The sequence below is a fragment of the Ursus arctos genome, unplaced genomic scaffold (assembly GCF_023065955.2).
Source record: "Ursus arctos isolate Adak ecotype North America unplaced genomic scaffold, UrsArc2.0 scaffold_30, whole genome shotgun sequence".
NCBI classification, from domain to species: Eukaryota; Metazoa; Chordata; class Mammalia; order Carnivora; family Ursidae; genus Ursus; species Ursus arctos.
In genome coordinates this window covers 1,403,434-1,425,929 of record NW_026622986.1, presented here as the reverse complement: position 1 = coordinate 1,425,929, position 22,496 = coordinate 1,403,434, and positions in this window count along the sequence as shown.

Below are 22,496 nucleotides of genomic sequence, written 5' to 3'. Positions count from 1 at the left end.
GGGGCGCCTTCGAATGTCACGGTGGGCTAGGAGGGCCCTGCCCGTTCTCATGCCCTGAATGACCGGCGGTGCCCCCAGAAGCCCGGGTGATGGCAAGGCGGCAGCCTGAGTCCAACGCTGGGGCTCTGGGGTCCCCAATTACTGGCATTGCGGCCCTAGGCTCCTTGGGAGGGGCCCCTCGGGGGCGGACCTAGGGTTAGGGTAACACCCAGGAGGCCAGCCGTCCCGATCTGCCGGCTGTACAGCAAGTGGAGGGGCTGAGGGATGTGAGGGCGCTGGTGAGCGGGAGCATGGGCCCAAGCATTTTGGCGCGGGAGCCCTTCGAAAGTCGCCGCGGCTCGGAGGGCACTGCCCGTTCTCCTGCTCTGAATGACCGACAGCGCCCCTAGCAGCCCTGGGGGCGGCGTGGCGGCAGTGTGAGTGCGGCGCTGGGGCTCCGGGGTCCCCAATGCCCGTAGTTGCGGAGGCAGGCCCCTTGGGATGGGCCCCTAGGGAGCCTACCTAGGGTTAGTGTTAGCCCCCAGGAGGCTGGGAGGCCTGATCCACGGGCTATGCGGCGAGCGGAGGGGCGGACTGAGGTGAGGGCACTGGCGAATGGAAGTGTTGGCCGAAGCGTTTTGCCTGGGGGGGATTTCGAAGGTCGCAGGGGCTCGGAGGGCCCTGCCCCTTCTCCCGCCCTAAATGACCATAGGCGCCCCTAGCGGCCCCGGTGGCGGTGGAGCAGCAAAGTGACTCCAGTGCTGCGGCTCGGGGTTCACCAATGCCCGGCATTGCGGCCCCAGGCCCCTTAGGACGGCCCCCTCGTGTGCAGACCTAGGGTTAGGGTTACCCCCAGGAGGCCGGTAGGCACGATCTGCCGGCTGTGCGGCGAGCAGAGGGGCGGGTTGAGATGAAGGATTTGGCGAGCGGGAACGTGGGCCCAAAGTTTCGGAGCGAGGGGCCTTCAAAGGTCGCCAGGGACTCAGAGGGCCTGCCCATTCTTTCATCCTAAATGACCGACAGCGCCCCTCACGGCACTGGTGGCAGCAGGGCGGCAGGGTGAGTCCGGTGCTGGGTCTCGGGGGTCCCCAATGCCTGGCGTTGCGGCGCCAGGCCCCTTGGGAAGGGTCATTTGGGGGTAGACCTAGGGTGAGGCTTAGCCCCCAGGAGGCCCACAGGCCTGATCCGCCAGCTGTGTGGCGAGCGGTGGGGTGGTCCGAGGTGAGGGCGCAGGTGAGCAGGAGCTTGGGCCCAATCGTTTTGGCGTGGGGGGTCTTCGAAGGGCGCCCTTCGTTTTCCCGCCCTGAATGACTGACAGCGCTCCTAGCAGCCCAGTTGGCGGTGGGTGGCACGGTGAATCCCGCGATGGGGCTTGGGGTAGGCAATCCCAGGCGTTGTGGCGCCAGGCCCCATCAGAGGGGCCACTCGGGGGCCGACCTAGGTTTAGGTTTAGCCACCAGAAGGCTGGCTGGCCCAATCCGCCAGCTATCTGGTTCTGGAGGGGCGGGCCAAGGTGAGGGCACTGGCGAGCAGGAGCCTGGGCTCAAGGGTTTTGGCACAGGGGCCCTTTGAAGGTCGCCGGGGGCTCGAAGGGCCCTGCCCGTTTTCCAGCCTTGAATATCCAGCCGCACCCCTAGTGGCCCAGGTGGTGACAGGGCGGCAGGGTGAGTCCGGCGCTGGGGCACGGGGGTCCCCAATCCCCGGCATTGCAGCACCAGGCCCCTTGGGAGGGGCCCTTTGGGGACCGAACTAGTGTTAGCGTTAGCCCCCAGGAGGCCGGCAGACCCTATCCGCCAGCTGTGCATCGAGTGGAGGGGCGGGCCGAGGTGAAGGCGCTGGCAAGCGGGAGCAAGGACCCAAGCATTTTGGTGTGGGGGGCCTTTGATGGTCGGCAGGGGCTTGGAGGGCCCTGCACGTTTTCCCACCCTGAATGACCGGCGGCGCCCCTACCAGCCCGGGTGGCAGTGGGGCAGTAGGGTGAGTCCAGCTCTGGGGATTGTGGATTCCCAATTCCCAAAGTTGCGGCACCAGGCCCCTTGGGAAGGGCCCCGAGTGGGCCGAAATAGGGATAGCGATAGTCCCCAGGAGGCCGGCAGGCATAATCCACCAGCTATGCATCTAGCGGAGGGGGGGGCCGAGGTGAGGGCGCTGGCGAGCGGGAGCATGGGCCCAAGCGTTTTGGCGTGGGGGGCCTTCGAAAGTCGCCGGGGGCTCAGAGGGCCCTGCCTGTTCTCCCGCCCTGAATGACCAGCAGCGCCCCTAGCAGCCGGAGTTGCTGCGGGGCGGCAGGGTGACTCCAGCGCTGGGCTTGGGGATCCCCAATCCGCGGCGTTGTAGCGCCAGGCCCCTTGGGAGGGGCCCCTCGGGGGCCGACCTAGGGTTAGGGTTCATCCCCAGGAGGCCGGCAAGCCCGGCACTAAGTGGTTCTGGCAATGTAACAAAAATGCCATACACTTATCTGTAAGAAATAACAGAGTACAGGAACCCTCTTAGCCCTAACATCATCCTTTGTGAATATGGAAGCCAGCCCCAAGGTGGTCGTGGAAGTCTGACGAAAGGGCTAAGCACTTTTCTCTGAGTCACCACACTATACAGGGAAAGACCAATGTACATCATCTTTCACGAGTAGGAAGCATTAATGAAAAAGTTCTGGATTTCGAGGACTCTGACCCATCCTTATTGGTAATAAACCACCGTGTACAGGAAAACACCTTCAACTCTCATCAGCCTCCTCAATCCTGATTCGATTCAACTTTGGGTGTGTAGGACTAGGGAAATGTTCACATCTTATTGCTAAGAAAGAGCGATGTCAGGGTAATGCCCTTCAAGTCACCTCGGCCTTCCTGAAGACGGAAGCAGGAATCAAGGTGGTTATGTTACCATGAGGTAAGGAAGATGAGCATATAAGTGAGAAACAACAGTGGGCAGGACCTCTCTACCAACCAACAATATCTTTGTTTAATGTTGAATCCCTATGGTAAGTGTTTGTGGGCATTTGTGAGGTCAAAATCGTAAATGTTTTGTAAAACCTCTTGGTCATTCACAGATGAGACTAAGGTAGTAGGGGACTCCTAGGCAGTGATTTGTCCACTGTCAAAAATATGAAAAGATAAAAGAGACAGATGAGGTCTCCTCAGGCATTGTCCTTTATCCTCATCCTCCGTGAGGATGGCCATTTTTGGACAGCTCAGTGGCAGGGTCTCATTCACAGTGGGGGCATCTGTTCCTCACAGACATCAGGCAGGGAAAAGGATTTGGTTCTCTGTGCCAGCCCAGCCACAAATGATTGTCACAGCACCCTCTCATGGGCTCATAAGAGTTTCACTGTCACCAGGCAGGTCATTGTATTTGATAAACCACTGTGAGAGTGTGCAATTGCCTTCTCTCATGGGCTCATAAGAGTTTCACTGTCACCAGGCAGGTCATTGTATTTGATAAACCACTGTGAGAGTGTGCAATTGCCTTCATCTGCAACCTCCTAGAGGCAAATGCAGGTCTCTGGTACAACGTGAAGTCATGTGAAGGCATCGTGAGAAAGTGTCCTTTTGCTTAAGAAAAACATGGCTGGGGCTCCTGGCTGGCTCAGCCATTTAAGCATGTGTCTTTGGCTCAGGTTATGATCCCAGGGTTCTGGGATCGAGCCCGGGATCCCTGCTCAGCAAGAAAGGAGGTAGGGAAATAGCTTAGAACCCACAGAGAATGTGAATAAAGGGGAGTGAAATGGAACTTGGTCTGTGTTTTGCTGTAGGGATTGCAAGTTAGTTTTTTCTCAATTGTGATTGTTCTTGAAACAGAAAAGCTATATTGGTTTTTTTTTTACCTTTAATTTTTTTTCTACTAATAATTTTTTATTATGATATGTTAGTCACTATACAGTATTTCTTTAGTTTTTGATGTAGTGTTCCATGATTCATTATTTGCATATAACACCCAGTGCTCCATGCAATATGTACCTTCCTTAATACCCATCACTGGCCCATCCCAATCCCCCACCCCTCTCCCCTCTGAAGCCCTCAGTTTGTTTCCCAGAGTCCATAGTCTCTCGTGGTTCATTCCCCCTTCTGTTTAGGGTCCATTGTCTAAAGGGACAGACAGTGGAAGTTCACCAAATATAAGATCAAAATTTAATTGTTCATTATAGATGCTGCCAAGCAGTTCCCAGACATTTCATTCTACTGTAGTAATTCATTATACCTGTGCAGGTGCAGGTGGAAGACAATTGATGCATGCATAGTGGTAATAAAACACGCCCCTTGGTAGTAGAATAATAGAGGATGCATATGTGTAAAATTATTCCACTACAGCTTCCATGCTTTCCCTTTGGTTCTGTATTATCTATGAAATTGGACAATTTTTGTTCTCTAAGCTTAAAACTCATTGTCAGTATTCAGAGTTTTTCAATGCTGATCTTCTCGTGTATAAGTTACCAAAAACCTAAAATATGTATGAACTTGAAAAAACGCTATATTGAAAATGACAGCAGGGAAGTTCCATTTTGTAAATATTGTGTCAATGGATCTCTATTTTGACATCAGTGTTCATTAGAAATGATGACATTTCATGTGAGTATAAATATCAATGTGAAAAAGAAAAGGTAGGAAGAACCTTGAATGTTTAAGTAATTGGTGAAATGACAGGTGTGTGTGTGTGTGTGTGTGTGTGTGTGTGTGTGTGTGCGCGTGTGTGTGTGTGTGTGTGTGTAATTGATTTTCAGTGAATGGTTCAGCTTCTTGTAGGGCCTCTGAGAGAGCCCAGGTGAACCTTTCAATTAGTTGGTATCTGTTTTCAGAACATGGGAATCTCTTAGTCCAATACTCAATCAGGCAAGCTTTGTGGTCTTGAAGAGTTTCAGTCCTCAGAGATGGTGTTGCAGACCCTTGTGAGCAAACCCTAGGGTATGCTCAGAGCCCTGAATAGCAGGTACCAAGGTGTGACGATTTCAGACAGCATTTCCCAAAGAAGTACCTCTTGAGTCTCTGTACTTGTCATTTCCCTACACTTCCTTACACTAGTTATGTGATCAGTGTGTTTCAGGATAATCCCCACATGTGATTTTTGCTATTTCCTACTAGTCCTATCTGTTTCTCATCTTCTTCTTTTATGGTAGGGGTTGGGAAGCAACCTGTGTGGTGTAGGAAGGGGTGTGGTAGTTATCTGCCTTCAGAGGACCGAATGATGCCTAGAAATTGCACTGTAGTTTGAGGTCAATTGTCCATCCTCTGAGTGTCAGGAATTCCATCACTTTACTTTGATGCTAGTCTGTTCTTCAAGCTGTCCTCAGAAATAAGGACGTCATCCATCTAGGGAATACTGGTTTGTGTGTATGTTTTCATTTTAGGAAAGGCTTGCTTTTCCTGAAAATAATACTGTAGAGCACCCTTTCCTGTTCTTATTGACCATCAGTCAATCTTTTGTGAAGTATTCGTTTATAAATAGACTTTCTATGGTTGATGAGCAGGAACTCTTTATTGACAAGTCTTTGTCAGTGTGTGTATTGCAAATCTTTACTTCCCAGCCTGTAGTTCACTTTTTCATTTTCTTATGGTCATAAGATAAGGAGAAATGTCACATTTTTATGAAGTCCCACTGAATTCTTTTAAATGGTTAGTGCACCCTATGTCCTACCCCAAGATTGACAGGTTCTACGTTTTCTGTCAGAAACTGTCCAATGGGAAGCTACAATCCATCTCAAATTTATAAATTGCATTTTTAATTCTAATAGGGTATTTATAGACTCTTTTGGATTTTCTATGTACACAATCGTATTATCTGTGAATAGTCACAATTATCCCCTCAATTCTTATACTTTTTGTTTCTCTTGCCTTCTAACACTGGTAGATTCTCCGATGCAACATTGAATAGAGCATCATTGTTTGAAGATTTTAATATACCTTTCTCAATATCTGACAGAAAAACAGACAAAACTTTGGTAACAAATGTGACCTAATTGATATATAGGAAACATTCCATAATAAGTGCAGAATACATTATTTTCAAGTGGTCATAGACTCTTTACCGAAATAGATGATAGGTGAGGCCACGAATCAAGTCTACAAATGTTAAACCCTGAAATTAACTAGATTCTATTCTTAGACCACAGGAGAATTAAGCCACAGTCATAGGAAAAGAAAATCAGGAACTCCTTCAATGTTTAAAATTAAATGGAACTTTGCTACATATCCTAAAGGTCAGAGAAGGAATCTCAATGGAAATTCTGAACCTTTTCTACATGAGGGCTCACACACAATGGCACTTTCTTTGTGAAGAGCATTATAATAACCTAGACAGGAGTTGAGCCTTAAGTCAGAGTTCTGCCTGCCCCAGCCACACCTGGCAGCCTTGGCCTGTGGTCCCCTCAGCTGTCCTTTCTGGTGGTCCTGAGCTAAGGGGGTCATCATGGCTTTATGGAAATGGGAAGCTCCCCACTCATAGTGATGATGGTACCCCCTCCCCAGCTGCCCTTTCTGGTGGCTCTCAGCTAAGGGGGTCAACATGGCCTATGGAAATTAGAAGCTCCCCACTCTTAGTGATGACGTTGCTATCGTATCATCCTCACCAGTCCAACAACATGATTTCTGAGTGAAATATGACACAAGAGCGACTTCTTGGCCTTCCTTCAGGTTTGAAAATCATCTGGTGAGTCATCTATTTGAAATATGGATTCAGCATGTGTTCTTTCTTCTGGAAAAGAAATAGACCCAATAGCAATTATGGCTTCCTGAGCACCTGTTCTTGAGAGACATCATACTGGCTCTTTGTAGTATTCTGCCTCTTCAACTTCTCAACTACGGTGTAGATATTTTTAGGCACATGTTCAGGTGGTTAAACAGGGACTCAGATGATATGAGTCACAGAGGATTTTAGTGTCAGAAACCTAAGTGGGATCCCCAAATTGACTCCAAATCCCTTGTTGTTCCATACAGGGTACTATTTCCCTCTTATCTCTGGTCTTCTCGATCTGGAAACCTATCAAGTATCAGGATTTTCTTGTCATGTGGAAAACTGGAACGAATTCAGTGGGCCTTTTCACCTCTGCCCATGGTGATCATTAAGATCATTATCTCAGTGGAGGACCTGTGGGTAAGATACTCACAGATCCTTAGGAATACAAACAGTATAATATTTTTCTGGTATTGAAGTTACTGAAACCAATTATCTTTTTTAGACGATTCAGGCTCTGGTATGTTCAGAGGGTGCTGTAAAACAGGTCTGAAATAGTATTTAAAAACACTCAGCTCAGCCTCTTCTACAAAGTGAGCCAATGCTTATAAACATGGCTAAAATATTCCCTTACCTACGATGACTTCCCAGCCATCCTAGTGTTTAAATGGTATGACTGTGACTTACATTAGTCAACATTTGCAGAGAAAGAACTTAGTGCATCCAGGGGGCACTTCATGTTGAAATTAGTTTGTGACAACGAGCTACTGTGTTTTATTCAGCATTCCAAGGGAATGGTGCCAGTCATCTCTAAGGTGTCTAGCAGTTCTACAATTCTGATTTTAAGTGGTCTGTGTGCTTCAGCGATTTGGGCAGGAGAAGGGCAGGAGTACAGAGACTGTGAACACTTCTGTTACCTATGCTGACCATGGAGCAGTTAGTCTTCAGCGGGCATCATTTTGATTTCTTGGTACTCTTGTGAAAGGTTCTTTTGTCTCAAATTCCTCCATTTAGTAGTAATTATAATGATGAAAGTAATTTTTATCTTCTATCATCTGTGGGCCCTGATCCTGGGCTCCCAGGGAAGCTATCCTTTAACATTTTACCCAGCTCAAAATGACTGGGCCAAACTTCAAAGCATGGGCCCTGTTTCTGCCCCAAGCACATGTTGTACATCTGCTTCGAGAAGAAAACAATAACCAAAAATGCCAACATAAAGATAAGAAAAAATAAAGAACCTCTTTGGCTCCCATAAGATTAAAGTCATACTGACATGTACATACTGAAAACATAAGAAAGAGTCTGTCACTTTCTGGAATCTAAGATCCTCATTGTGGTGTGTAACTCTGTACGTAAAAAAACAAAACAGAAAAAAATATATAAGCCTGCCCCAAATGTTCCTTCCCCGAATCACTCCCTTCTTGGTGAAGATTGTGTCTTCCAGGCAGCTGTCCTGACTTGGGTTTGAATAAAGGTCTCTTCCTTTCTCTCTAAAATGTTTTTAAAAGTTCATTCACTCAGTGTCGACAATAACAGTGTTTTCTACTTAAGTGAGAAATAAACGTTCCACTCTAGTTGCTTTGGGAATAGACGAATTGAGGGTTTCTGTAGAAGAGTAAGTCTGCTATCCAGAAAAGGCAAGGTCATTGGTCTATTGAGAATGAAGATAATTACTGCTAAACAACAAGTATGTGTTGCCCCTTCCCCCAGAAACCGAAGCAGTTTTGCAGGCTTTAGGTCAGAGGTGCCTTCTTTTCCCCAGCTGACAGCACTTCTCATCTCTGGCTCCAAGACACCCGAGGTTTTGAACGCCAGCATCGGAGTCAGCGAGGCAGCTTGTCACAGGACGCCAGTGTTCAGAGAAAGCACAGGTATTTTTGGCAAAATGTCCTATCTATGTCAGGGCTGGAGGTAAAACCTCTCATTATCCCAAAACCTCCTGGGCTTTTCTCTTTTCTCTAGTTGAGCCACAAAGGAAAATTGAAGTAGCTGTCAGCATTCTGGGTTTGGTACAAGAATTACTTAGTTTCCGTGCAGGTAGAACTTTGCAGGGGATCACAATTTCTCTGTCCATTTATTGCTTACAAATGTATTTTGACCATCTGTTTCCTAGGAACCCTCTTTTATTAGAAAGGGAAGGTGAGATTCACTCTGTGCCTGTTTGTAACATCTAATTTTTTCCTTCATCTAATAGTGTTTATTCAATTGGGCCTATGATATGGTTCAGTGGCCAGCATCTAGAGTTAGGTGGCTGTATTCATCTGATACAGACTTGGATGATGTCATTTGACAAAGGTGATGTTTCATCATTGATTAGTTTATTCATCCGAAGAGTTAAAATTAGGATGGAGGGAAAATTGAAAATTATCCAAAGCGGCCTGTTCCTGTTTAAAAGTTGAGCTTGACTTTCTAGTTTTACTAAATGTATTATCTCGATATTTTGAGGTGCCATATTCTCACTGTAGTTTCTTTGGTGGTGGAGTCAGAAGGAGAGTCTGGGAATTCTTTTGGATAGTGGCATGCTGGTGGCTTCAAGGGGCTTGGTGTCAGGAGCCTTGGGGTGAAGTCTGCAACTGCACCCTGACCCTGGGTGCATCTCCCAGACGTTTTGTTTCCACTTATGAAATTGCCAGCAGAAAATGTTCTGAGTAAAGCGGAACACTCCCATCCTGTTGGTGGGAATGCAAAGTGGTGCAGCCAGTCTGTGAAACAGTGTGGAGGTTCCTGAAAAAGTTAAACATCAAACAACCACATGATCCAGCAATTGCACTCCTAGGTATTACCCAAAGGATACAAAAATGCAGATCCAAAGGGGTACATGAACCATGATGTTTATAGCAGCAATGTCCACAGTAGCCAAACTATGGAGAGAAACCCAACGTCCATGCACTGATGAATGGATAAAGCAGATGTGGGATACATATATATATAATGGAATATGACCCAGCTTCAAAAAGAATGGAATCTTACCATTTGCAAGGATGTGGATGGATCAGGAGTGTATTAAGCATAGGAAAATCAGTGAGGAAAGACAAATATCCTGTGCTCTCACGCTGGTGGAATTTCAGAAAGAGAACAGAAGAACAGATTGGAGGGGTGATAAGAGAGGCAAAGAAGGAAAGAGAATCAACCTTGGAGAACAAACTGAGTGTTGCTGCAAGACAAGGGTGTGGAGGGAAGAGTTAAATGGGTGAGGGGTATTAAGGAGGGCACTTGTGATGAGCACAGGGTACTGTATGCAGGTGAGGAATCAGTAAATCCCACCCCTGAAGCGAATATTCCATGGCCTGTGAACTAACTGGAATTTAAGTAAGAGAAGAAAGGAAAAAGTGTTCTGCTTCATGAAGAGTGAGGTAAAATTGTAGTGAATTGGGCTGTACTATTCTATAGATGAGAGTTGTAAAACACCCTGTTGTAGGATACACTTGTTTCTTAAAATAAGGAGTCCTCAGAAAGCTGCAATGAAAGATTCAGGTCTCAGAGCATGTTCATATTCCACTGATATGTTACAGTTTGCACAGGTAGGAAAGAAGGTGGAGAAAAAGGCAACAGAAGGGGAAAGTAGGTGTGAACCTTTCATTAGTTAGCGTTATAGCTTTCCCATGAAAGCCTTGTGCCAGTGTGATTTTGGAAGAAGAGGAGGAATCCGAGAGCTTTGCAGAAGATGGGGGAGTTCCAGGTCTGGGTAAAGCTGACAGGGGTCCCAGAGGAGAGCTGAATGCATTCTGCAGCAGGGTGTGGGCAGGGTGGGCTCCAGGGGTGGCTGTGGGTCTCCTGTGTGAGAGTTGTGACAGGTGAGGGCTGTGTGCAAGTTCCTGGCTGAGGACAAGTGAGGCACAGGCGGAGAGCTGGCAGAGAACCTTCTTCTGGGCCACCAGCCTCACCTAACACACACAGGCTCATTTTCTGTCCCTGTCACTCCAATTCAGACTTCTCAGAAGGTGAGTGAGAACACATCAAGAGCATTCTGAACAGAAGGGAAACCATGTGCAAAGGCTCTGGGGCAGGAGAATTTCAGGTATGTACTGGAGCAGCAAGAAGGCCCTGTGGCCCCAGGAGACAGCTTAGGACATGAGCTCAGAGAGGTGACAGAGGGTGACAGAAAGCCATTCCAGGGCTATAAACCCATGAGACCCTGTTTCACTGGGCCATCCTGGCTACAGTGTTGAGAACAGATGACAGAGGGTTGAAGATGTCAAGGCAGGTCAATGATGAAGCTTTTCCAGGAACTCAGGCACTGTGGACCAGACAGGTGGCCTTAAATGGAGTGGTTAGACCTATTCTGGGTCCATTTTGAAGATGAGGCTCACAGGATTTGCTGATGGGTTAGCTATTAGGAGCAGGAGAACAGAGGAATTGGGGTAACTCCCAGCTGTTGTGGGTTGTCCTGATCGAGGGGAAGGAGAGGGTTTCTCGGGGGATAGGATGTAGTCTGTGTTCTGCATGCTGAGGAAGGTGGTTTCCCGGTGGATCTGCTGAGGTTTGTGTCTGGGAGAACCTTTCACATCTCCTCCCTCAGCAATGATCAAGTACAAGTATCCCCCACTTTTTAAACGTTCACAATAAGACACTTGGTTTTCTTGAAAGAACTATGTAATTACCCATCTTCAGTAAGAGGAAGAGACCTGAAGAGGATTTCCCTCTTATGAAAAAAGTAAACAGCGAGAATCGCGTTCAGCATCTGTTTTGGGGAGAAGCACGACAGAGGTGGCGTGCACCCCAACCAGCTCCTTCCGCTGGGAACCGCTCTTCGCATCCAGACACCAGCACATTGAATGGTATCTGTGAGCCTCTGCTGTGCTTTATCTTCATTTATGCTGGGCCTCAGTTAGAGACCTGTGTCCTGAGGCCTAAGAAAAGCCAAAGAGAAGGAATTTTGGAGTCTGAGCACACTGTCTAATTGTACCGTGTAAATTAATGGCCATTCCTTCTTGACACCATTTCTGCTGTGCAAGGTTTCTCAGAGGCCCTTTACTTTCAAAGAGTAGGGAAACCTATACCCCATGCTGCGGGGTTTGTTTTAGTCTCCATGCTGGACAGAACATTTCATGACTGTCAGATTTTCTCACTCAAACATTGAGACTTTGACCACCTTCACCCGTTTCTACCACCCCATCCCCGAATCTGGCACCTACCAATCTGCTCTCAGTATCTATGCGTTCAGTATTTGTTTATTCCACATGGAATGTACATGAGAGCATCTGGTATTGGTCTTTCTGTGTCTGAGTTACTTGGCATAAGGCCCCCAAGGTCTGTGTTTCCATGTCTGGTTCTTGTGAATAATGCTGCAGTGAATGTGGGAGTGCATCTTTCTTTCTGAGGTAGTATTTTTTGTTCTCCGAATCAATACTCAGTAGAGCCATTACTGGGTTATGTGGTAGTTGCATTTTTTTTTTCAGGAACGTCCATACCGTTTGTCACAGTGGCTGCACCAATTTTCATTCCCACCAACAGTGCACAGTGTCTCCTCGTCTGCACACCTTTGACCCCACCTGGTGGAAAATTGCTGTTCCAACAGTTGTGAGGGGATAGCCAATTGTGGGTCTGACTGATATTTCCCTGACAATGATGAGTGATGTCGAACAACTTTTTCTGTCTGTGGGCACCTGTGTGCCATCTTTTGAAAGTATCTATGCACATATTCCCTCCATTTTTTTATATATTTTTTTGATTTGTATGAGTGTTGTGTGTATTTTGGATATTAGCCTCTTCTCACACATATGATTCGCAGATATTTTTTCTTATTGGGTCAGTGGCCTTTTACGTTTTTGATGGTTTCTTTTCCCATGTGGAAAATTTCAGTTTGAAGTTGTTCCACTTCTTTATTTTTGCTTTTGTTGCCTTTGCATTTGGTGTCCGATCTGAAGACTCTTTGCCAAAACCAATGTCGAGAGACTTAGTACCTGTGTCTTCTTGGAGGTTTATGGATTCAGGTCTTATGTTCAAATCATTCATCCATTAAAAATTTTGTGTGTGGTGTAAGAAAGTGACCCAGTTATATTCTTCTGCATTTAGTGTCCAGTTTGCCTGTTACCGCTCACTGAAGAGAGAGTCCTTCCCTCATGGCATATCTTCTGCTGCTGTGTCGTAAGTTAGGATCATCTACGTGTGGGTAAGTTTCTGAGCTTTTTGTTCTGTTCCACTGACCTGGTGTCTGTGTTTATGCCAGTACCATCCTGTTTTGATGACAACAGCTCTATAATCTAGCTTGAAATCCCGGAGTGTGTTGACTGCACCTTTCTTTCTCCAGGTTCCTTTGGGTATTTGGGGTCTTTTGTGAAACCATACAAGTTTGAGGACTGTTTTCTATTTGTTCGAATAATGCCACTGGAATTCAGATTGGGATTTCATCACATCTGTCGATTGCTTTGGGTACGATGGACATGTTCACATAATTAACTCTTCCAGTTAAGGAGCATGGCATATGCTTCCATTTGTTTGTGTTCCCTTCAAAATCTTAGACCCATACATTCTGCCCCCCCCCCGACACACATGTTTTTCATTTTGTTTCTGCCATGTGTTGAGTGTACTATGTCTTTCTCATTTTTGGTTACGTTTATTTCTAGATTTTTTTTGATGCAATTGTAAATGGCATTGCTTTTTTAATTTCTCTTTGCGAAAGTGTGTCATCAGTATACAGAAATGCAAGAAGTTGGGTCATCTGGGTGGCCCCATAGGTGAAGCGTCTGCCTTCAGCTCAGGTCATGATCCCACAGTTCTGGGATTGAGCCCCGTGTTGGGCTCCCCGCTTAGCGAGGGTCTGCTTCTCCCTCTTTCTGACACTCCCCCTGCATGTGCTTTTTCTCTTCCTCTCAAATAAATAAATAAAATCTGAAAAAAAATAAAGACAACAGGTCTCTGTATATTGACTTTACATCCTGCAACTTTCTTGAATTTGTTTAAACTAACAGGTTTTTTGTGGAATTTTTCGGGATTTCATGTCATTTGCAAATAGTGATATTTTTCCTGTATGGGTTTCATATCTTTCTCTTTTTTTAAAATGATGTTAGTCACCCTACAGTACTTAATTCGTTTTTGATGAAGTGTTCCATGATTCTTTGTTTGCATATAACACCTAGTGCTCATTATGACACGTGCCCTCCTTAATACCCATCACCAGGATAACCCATTCACCTACCCTCCCTTTCTGCAACCTTCAGTGTGTTTCCCAGTGTCAATAGTCTCTCATGGTTCATCTCCCCCTCTCATTCCCCCGTTCACTTTTCCCTTCCTTCTTCTAAAGTACTCGATGCTATTCTTTCCATTCCACATAGGAGTCAAACCTTATGATAATTGTCTTTCTCTGCTTGACTTAATTTCACTTAGCATAATCCCCTCCTGGTCCATCCACATTGATGCAAATGGGGGTATTCATCCTTTCTGATGACTGAGTAATATTCCATTGTATACATGAACCACATCTTCTTTGTCCATTAATCTGCTGAAGGACATCTTGGCTCTTTCCACAGTTTGGCTATTAGGGACACTGCTGCTATGAACATTGGGATACAGGTGCCCCTTTTTTCATTACTCTGTGTCTATGGGGTAAATACCCAGTAGTGCAATTGGTGGGTCGTAGGATAGCTCTGTGTTTAACGTTTTGATGAACCTCCATATTGTTCAAAAGTGGCTATACCACCTTGAATTCTCATGAGTAGTGTAAGAAGGCTCCCCTTTCTCCACATCCTCTCCGACTTTTTGTAATTTCCTGTCTTGTTAATTTTCTTTTCAAGATTTTATTTATTTATCCCACAGAGATAGAGACAGCCAGCTAGAGAGGGAACACAAGCAGGGGGAGTGGGAGAGGAAGAAGCAGGCTCATAACGGAGGAGCCTGATGTGGGGCTCGATCCCATAATGCCAGGATCACGCCCTGAGCCGAAGGCAGACGCTTAACCACTGTGCCACCCAGGTGCCCCCTGCCTTGTTAATTTTAACCATTCTAAGTGGTGTAAGGTGGTATCTCATTGTCGTTTTGATTTGTATTTGCCTGATGGCAAGTGATGTGAAGCATTTTTTCATGTGTCTGTTGGCCATTTGTATGTCTTCTCTGGAGAAGTATCTCTGTGTTTTCTGCCCATGTTTTGGGTGTCGAGTTTGAGGAGTTCTTTATAGATCTTGCATACCAGCCCTTTATATGTAATATCATTTACAGATATCTTCTTCAATTCCATAGGTTGCCTTTTTGTTTTGTTGATCATTTGCTTTGCCGTGCAGAAGCTTTTTATCTTGATGAAGTGCCAATAGTTCATTTTTGCTTTTATTTCCTTTGCCTTTAGAGACGTGGCTTGCAAGAAGTTGTTGTGCCCAAGTTTGAAGAGTTCTTTTGATTTTGATATGATACAGGAATCCATTATCTTTCTTTCCTGATTGTATTCGAGTCCTCTGTCTTTCTTGGTGAGTCTAGCTAAGTTTGTCAGTTTTGTTTATCTTTCCAAAAAAGGCAGCTTTCATTTTCATTGTTTTTGTTTTTTTGGTCTTTTTAGTCTCTGTTGGATTTATTTATGCATTCCTTTTTGTTATTTCCTTATTTCTACTAATTTGGGTCTTTGTTTGTTGTTTTATTTTCTAGTTCTTTACCACATAAATCCGGTTGTTTATTGGAGACTATTCTCATGGATTGATGAAGACTTGAGTTTCTATGAATGTCCCCCGTAGAGCTATTTTGCTGCATCCCATAAGTTTTTGTAGGTTGTCTTTTTCATCAGTGTCAAGGTACTTCTAAAATTTTTTTGATTTCTTCTTTGACTGTTGGTTGTTCTGTAGCATGTTGTTAAATCTCCACATAATTTTTTAAGATTATTTAAGTATCTGACAGAGAGTGAGACAGCGAGAGAGTGAATGCAAGCAGGGGGGTGGGAGATGGAGAAGTGGGCTTCCCACTGAGCAAGGAGCCTGATATGGCGCTAGATCCCAGGATCCTGGGATCAAGACCTGAGCTGAAAGCAGATCCTTAACGACTGAGCCACCCAGGCCCCAAAAAATCTCCACCTATTTTTGACTGTCCCATTTTTTTCTTGAGACTGATTTCTAGTTTCATATCATTGTGGTTGGACAAGATTTGAAGCAGAAGGTGAAGAGAGCATTCAGATGAAAGGTTTGTTTCCTGGAGGGTTTTCTAAGGGCAGACATGATTTCTGTGGGGATGGAGGAAGGTTTTGTGAGACGGGAGGTGGGGTTAACCCTTGTTAGAATTACTGACTACTAACATGAAAGCTGTGTGCTACCATTCACACCATAGTCCTGAGGGACTTGTACTTCATTAGAAATATTTTCTAGGAGGTGTAGGCATAGCCTTTACTTAAAGAAAGGTGCCATGTGGGTTCATGGCATGACCCCAGGTCAGCAACAAGGATGTATGGTATTGTGGAGGATCAGAAACAGGCTTTCTGTGGGAAGTGAACAGAAATAGGGTATGGTGAGCTGCATGACCATAGGTGAGGTCCCGAGTGACCCACTGGGTGTTGGGTTCTGTGGATCTGTCTCATCAGGTGCTGTGGATTTCAGGGACCCCCTCCTGTCTGTGGATTTGTGTGGAGACAGGTAGACGTCAGTGTCTGGCCAGGCACGAGGGTCGCACTGGACCACCACCAGAGGTGCAGCGTGCGGGGGAGTCACTGCTTGGTTTCCACGAAAGTTGACCAGGGTCTGTGACCATGATTCCTAGCAGCTGCAAGGGGAGAGGTGGTGCACACTTCCTAGACTTGTGGTCAGGATTAGTCTGGAGCACACTGAAGTCAGCCACAACTGGCACAGAAGGCACCCAGTCAGTGTAGTTGTGGGCACTGCTCCCATGGTACTTTCAGGCCGGCTCCATGCTGCCACCTCCTGCTTTTCATCATCATCTTCAAGGTCATTTGCCTCTGGTCTTGCCCCATGGCCTCCGAGGTATTGTCCGTCCTCCATCTGGCCCTCGTCCCTGGTGCCCTGTGCAGACCGATGCCAGAGTAGCCTTCTCGAGACAGACATCTGGCCCTAATGGAACACTTCCATGGATCTCGTGTGATGCGAGGATGATGCCCTGCCCTGGAAGGGGGCTGCAGGTCCCCAATCAGGAGAGCCATGTCTCCCTTTTCAGCATGGCCTGCCCTCCCCTCAGTCTTCTTCAGGGAAGCTCTCCCCACTTCCTGAGATGACAGCTCTGAACTTAAAAATGAATGTTATTTTACATATCTCTATGCCTTAGTTCATCCATGGCATGTCTTTCAACCCCGTTAGTGGTTTTTTTTTTTTTAGCAGTTCTGAAGGGCTGTCTGCTCAAGGAGGGGATGATCTGGGTGGGGCAACTTTCCCTCTCATCTCCCTCAGCATGTCTCTAAGCCCTGGGGCCAGCTGTCCCACTGAGGTTTGAGGGACCTGAGCCAGCCCATCCTGAGCCCAGGCTGTGTCAGCTCATAGATTGATGTGTGTCAGAGCGGTTGGCAGCTGGCATGGGCCAGGGGCAGGCAGTGTCTCTCTCTCATTCTTTCCCTCCCTTCCTCCCAGAGGTATCTCAGAGCAGCCTTCAACCCCTGCATCTCCAGATCCCTTGACCTGTGCCTCCTGTGTTCAGCTGGTGACCTTGGAGTTCCGCATGGATTCTCCCACCCATACCCTCTCCCGTAGCAGTTCCTGGATCAGGGGAGGGGTCGAACCCTTGTCTGTTTTTGGTCTTCCTCCTGTCCCGCACCAAGCCCACCACCGTTGCATCTTCCATGTATGTGCTTGGAAGCAAGTCCATCCACAGCGAACCTATTAGCCAAATGGATCCAGGTAATGAACATTGAAGTAGAGATCCAGGATCCATAATAAACCTGCTCTGAAACCTGTCCCAAAGTCTGTGACTCTCTCACACTGAAACAGAAACAATAATAGCTTTCTGGACTGTGAAGTGACATGTGTCTCTACTTCCAATCTTGAATGCATAGGTGCTGACCCTGGACAGAAAAGGACCATGGCTCCCGTGGGCTGAGATCCACAGTAAGAACTCAGTGAAATCTGAATTTGAGGCATGGAGTGAATAATTATTGTAGAGTGAATCCTCCCAAGTAGGGCTTATGCACATTGCACAGGAAAAGTTTTTTCAAAGAGGTTCCTGAAAGAAAAATCTTTTTTAAAAATTTATTTTAATTCTACTAGAGCTAACATACAGTGTTACATTCGTTTCAGGTGTAGAATAGAGTGATTCAGTAATTCTATATATTACTCAGTGGTCATCAAGAAAAGCATCCTCTTAATCACCTTCATCTATTTCACTCATCCCTCTATCCACCTCCTCTCTGGTAACCATCCCTTTGTTCTCTTCTGTTAAGAGTTTGTATTTTGGTGTGTCTCCTTTTTCTCTTTTAGTTATTTATTTTTGTTTGTTTTTTAAATTCCCCATTAGAGTGACATCGTATGGGATTTGTCTTTCTCTGACTGACTGATTTCAGTTAGGATAATATTCTCTAGCTCCATCCATGTGGCTGCAAATGGCAAGGTTTCATTCTTTTTCAAGCCGAATAATACTCCATTGTGTGTGTGTATGTGTGTGTGTGTGTGTGTGTGTGTGTGTGTGTGTGTGAATACACACATCTATCATATCATTTGTTAATTTTTCTACAGACACTTGGGTTGCTTCCATATTGTGATATTGTAAATAATGGTGCAAGAAACATAGGGGTGCACGTATTCTTTTAAGTTACCGTTTTCCTATTCTTTGGGTAAATACGAGTAGTGTGATTGTTGGTTCGTAGGGTAGTTCTATATTTAATTTTTTGAGGAACCTTCATACTGTTTTCCACGGCGGCCACCACAGTTTGCATTCCCACCCACAGTTCGCGAGGATTCCCCTTTATCCACATCCTCCCAACACCTTCTCTTTGTTGTGCTTTTGATATTAGCCATTCTGACAGGTTTAAGGTATTACCTCATTGTCCTTTGGATTTACATTTTCCTGATGATGGGTGATGGTGAACATCTTTTCACAGGACTGTTGGCCATTTGTAATTCTTCTTTGGAGAAATGTCTGTCCATGTCTTCTGCGTATTTTTTAACTGGATTATTTGTTTTTTTGGGGGTCGAGTAGTATCAGTTGTATATGTTTTGGACACTATCCCTTTATTGCATATGATCTTTGCAAATATCTTCTCCCTTTGAGTAGGTTGTCTTATTATTTTTACGTTTTCATTGTTCTTCTGCCATGTGGAAACTTTTTATTTTGCTGTATTCCCAATAGTTTATTTTTGCTTTCATTTCCTTTGCCTCAGGACACAGTCTAGAAAAACGTTGGTATGGTCCATGTCAAGAAGTTACTGTCTTCCCTCCTGTAGGATTTTTATGGATTCAGGTCTCATATTGAGGTCTTGAAACTGTTTTGTGTTTGTCTGTATTGTGTAAGAAAGCAGTCTAATTTCATTCTTTTGTGCGTAGCTCTCTTGTTTTCCCAACACCATTTGTTGTAGAGACTGTCCTTTTCCCATTTGATATCGTTGCTTGCTTTGTGGAAGATTCATGGACCACATAATTGTGGGTTTCTGTCTGAACTTCTATCCTGTTCCTTTTGTCGCTGTGTCCATTTTTGTGCTGTACTGTCTTGTTAGGATGACTGCAGCTTTGTAGTATAACCTGAAATCTGAAATTGTGAGTCCTCCAGCTTTGTTTTTCTTTTCCACATTCCACTGGCTGTTCGGAATCTTTAGTGGTTCCATACAAATGTTTAGGATTGTTTATTCGAGGTCTTTTGTTCTTTATTTAAATTCAATTAGCCAACTTACAGTACATCATTAGTTTCAGATGTAGTCTTCAATAAAATTTCAGTCGTGTGTAACACCCAGTGCTCATTGTATCCTGTGGACTCCTTAATGCTACTCACCCAGTTACTCCCCCCCAACTTCTCCTCCAACAATCATCAGTTTCTTGCGATAGTTAAGAGTCCATCATGGGTTTTCTCCCTCTCTGATGACTTCCCATTCTATTTTCCCTTCCTTCCCCTATGGTCTTCTTCCTTGTTTCTGATATTCCACATAGGAGTGAAAGCATATGATCATTGTCTTTCTTTCATTGACTTATTCCACTCAGCATAATAGCCTCCAGCTCCACCCAGGTCGTTGTGATGGTAAGTATTCATCCTATCTGATGGCTGAGTAATATTCCCTTATATATATGATCCACATCTTCTTAATCCATTCATCTATCCATGGTCATCTGCACTCCTTCCACAGCTTGTCTATTATGGATATTGCTGCTATGAACACTGTGGTACATGTGTCCCGTCTTCACTACCTCTGTATCTTTGGGGTAAATACCCAGTAGTGCAATTGCTGGGACATAGGGTAGCTTTATTTATAACTTCTTGAGGAAACTCCATACCATTTTCAAGAGTGGCTGTACTGGACTGCATTCGTACAGGGGTGTAAGAAGGTACCCATTCCTCCACATCCTCTCCAACATGTGTAGTTTCATGTCTTCATATTTTTAGATATTCGGCCTCGTGTGATATGGCATCTATAGGGGTTTAGATTTGCATTTCCCTGAAGCCAAGTGATATGAAGCATTTAAACATGTATCTTTTTGTCACCAGTACATCGTCATCAGTGAAATGACTTCCCATTTTAATCCATCTCAAGACCTAAAGCTGGGTAAGGCACTGAAGCTGGATGATGCCATCCGTTGGAAGTGTGGAGAATTTCAAAAGATCTCTGTGGAGAGCAAGTTTAAAGGTCAGTGTGAAGCTACTAATTGGATCCGGGGAGATCTCTGAAAGTGGGGGTTGCCTGGGATGGGATGAGAGGGGCCCTCTGATTTTCCTATGAATCCTTGCTGCAGCCCTAAATGGACAGTTTCCTGCTGTGGGGCAGGCTGAGTCCTCTAGTTGTACAGAGGTGAGCCCAATGCCTGGTGCCTTGGAGGCAGGCAAATGGGGAGGGACCCTCAGCAGAAGACCAAGGGTTAGGTTAGGCCTCAAGAGACAGCAGATCCGAATTTCCCAGTGCTCAGAGAACTCCCAGGCCGAGTGAGATGAGGGCACAAGGGCAGGTGAGTGTGAACCTTGGGGTTTCATCCGGAAGGGCCCACAAAGTTCGGGGTTCACCATAAGGGGCTCTCAGGGGGTGCCCCAATTCTCTTGCCCTGAATGCTGTGTTGTTCCCCAAAAGTACAGTTTACTGTGGGTTGCAGTCTGAGTCCTACGTTGGGGCTTCGGTGTCCCCAATCCCCCGGAGTGGGGTGCCAGGACCCTGGGGAGGGGCCCCTCTGTGGCCAACCTAGGGTAAGGGTTAGGGTCCACGAGCCCGGCAGGGACAATCTGCAAGCTGTGTGTCGAGCTCTGTGGAGGACTGAGAGGAGGCCATGGGGGAGGGTGAGAATGGGCCTCAGGGTGGGGGCACGGGGACTGCCAAAGGATGGGGATGGGCTCCGCGGGCCTCCCCAAGTTCTCGTGCCCTGTAGGCTCCGTAGAGCCCCAAGGGGCACGGTTTCCTGTCGGGTGCAAGCTGAGTCCTGCGGTGGGGCACAGGTATCCCAATTCCCCGGGGCTGCGGTGTAAGGCTCCTGGGGAGGCCCCCACACCCACAGCCACTGTATGGCTAGTTACATGGGCTGAGGTGAGGGTGTGGGGAGGGTGAGCGTGGGCCTCAGGGTTGGGGTGCGGGAGGCCGCTGACGTTTGCTGGTGGCTCAGGAGGGCCCTCCTGGTTCTTCCGCCCTGAATGCTCTATGGCCTCCCAAGGCGCACTGTTTCCTGCGGGGTGGCAGACTGAGTCCTGCTATGGGGCTCAGGTGTCCCGAATCCCCGCAGCTGCGGCTCCAGGCTCCTGGGGAGGGGCCCCTCCACAGATGAACTAGGGTTAGGTTTGTGGCCCAGGAACTCCGCAGGCCAGATCTGCCCACTATGTGGTGAGCTTTGCCATGGGCTGTGGTGAGGGTGCGGGGTGGGGTGAGCATGGGAATTAAGGTTGGGTTTAGGGATCGCCGAAGTTCGCCAGGGGCTCTGGGGGCCCTCCTAGTTCTCTCGCCCTGAATCCTCTTCAGCCTCCCAAAGGGCACGGTTTCCTGCGTGGTGGCAGGCTTTGTCCTGCAGTGGGGCTCAGGTTTCCCCAGTCCCTGGGGCTGCGGCACCGGGCCCCAGGGGAGGGGCCCTACCCACCCGACCTAGGGTCAGGTCTAGGCCTCAGGAACTGGGCAGGCCTGATCTGCCGGCTCTGCGAGGAGCTCGGTGGCAAGCTGAAGGGAAGGAGTGGTACGGGATGAGTGTGGGCCTCAGGGTTGGGGTGTAGGGGGCTGCCGAGGATTGCTGGGGGCTCAAGGGGGCCCTACCAGTTCTCCTGCACGGGATGCTCTGCGGCGCCCCAAGGGGCATGGTTTCCTGAGGGGTGGCAGGCTGAGTCCTGTGTTGGGGCTCAGGTGTACCCAATCCCCGGGGTTAGGGTACGGATTAGGGTATGGGTTAAGGTTAGGGTATGGGTTATGGTTAGGGTATGGGTGAGGGTAGGGGTTAGGGTTAGGGTAAGGAGCGGGTACAGGTTAGGGTTGGGTTTAGGGATTACAGGTTAGAGGTTATGGGTTAGGGTACAGATTAGGGTTTAGGGTACGGGTTAGGGTTTTGGGTTTGGGTTTAGGGTTAGGGTTAGGGTTGGAGTACGGTTTAGGTTTAGGGTACGGGTTAGGGTATGGGTTAGGGTACGCATTAGGGTACGGTTTAGGTTACGGGTTAGGGTACGGTTTAGGGTAAGTGTTGGCATACGGATTTGGGTACAGCTTAGGGTACGGGTTAGGGTTAGGGTACGGGTGAGGGAACGGGTTAGGGATAGGGATTGGGTATGGTTTAGGGTTAGGGTATGGGTTAGGGTACGGTTTAGGGTACAGGTTAGGGTTAGGTATGGGTTAGGGTATGGGTTAGGGT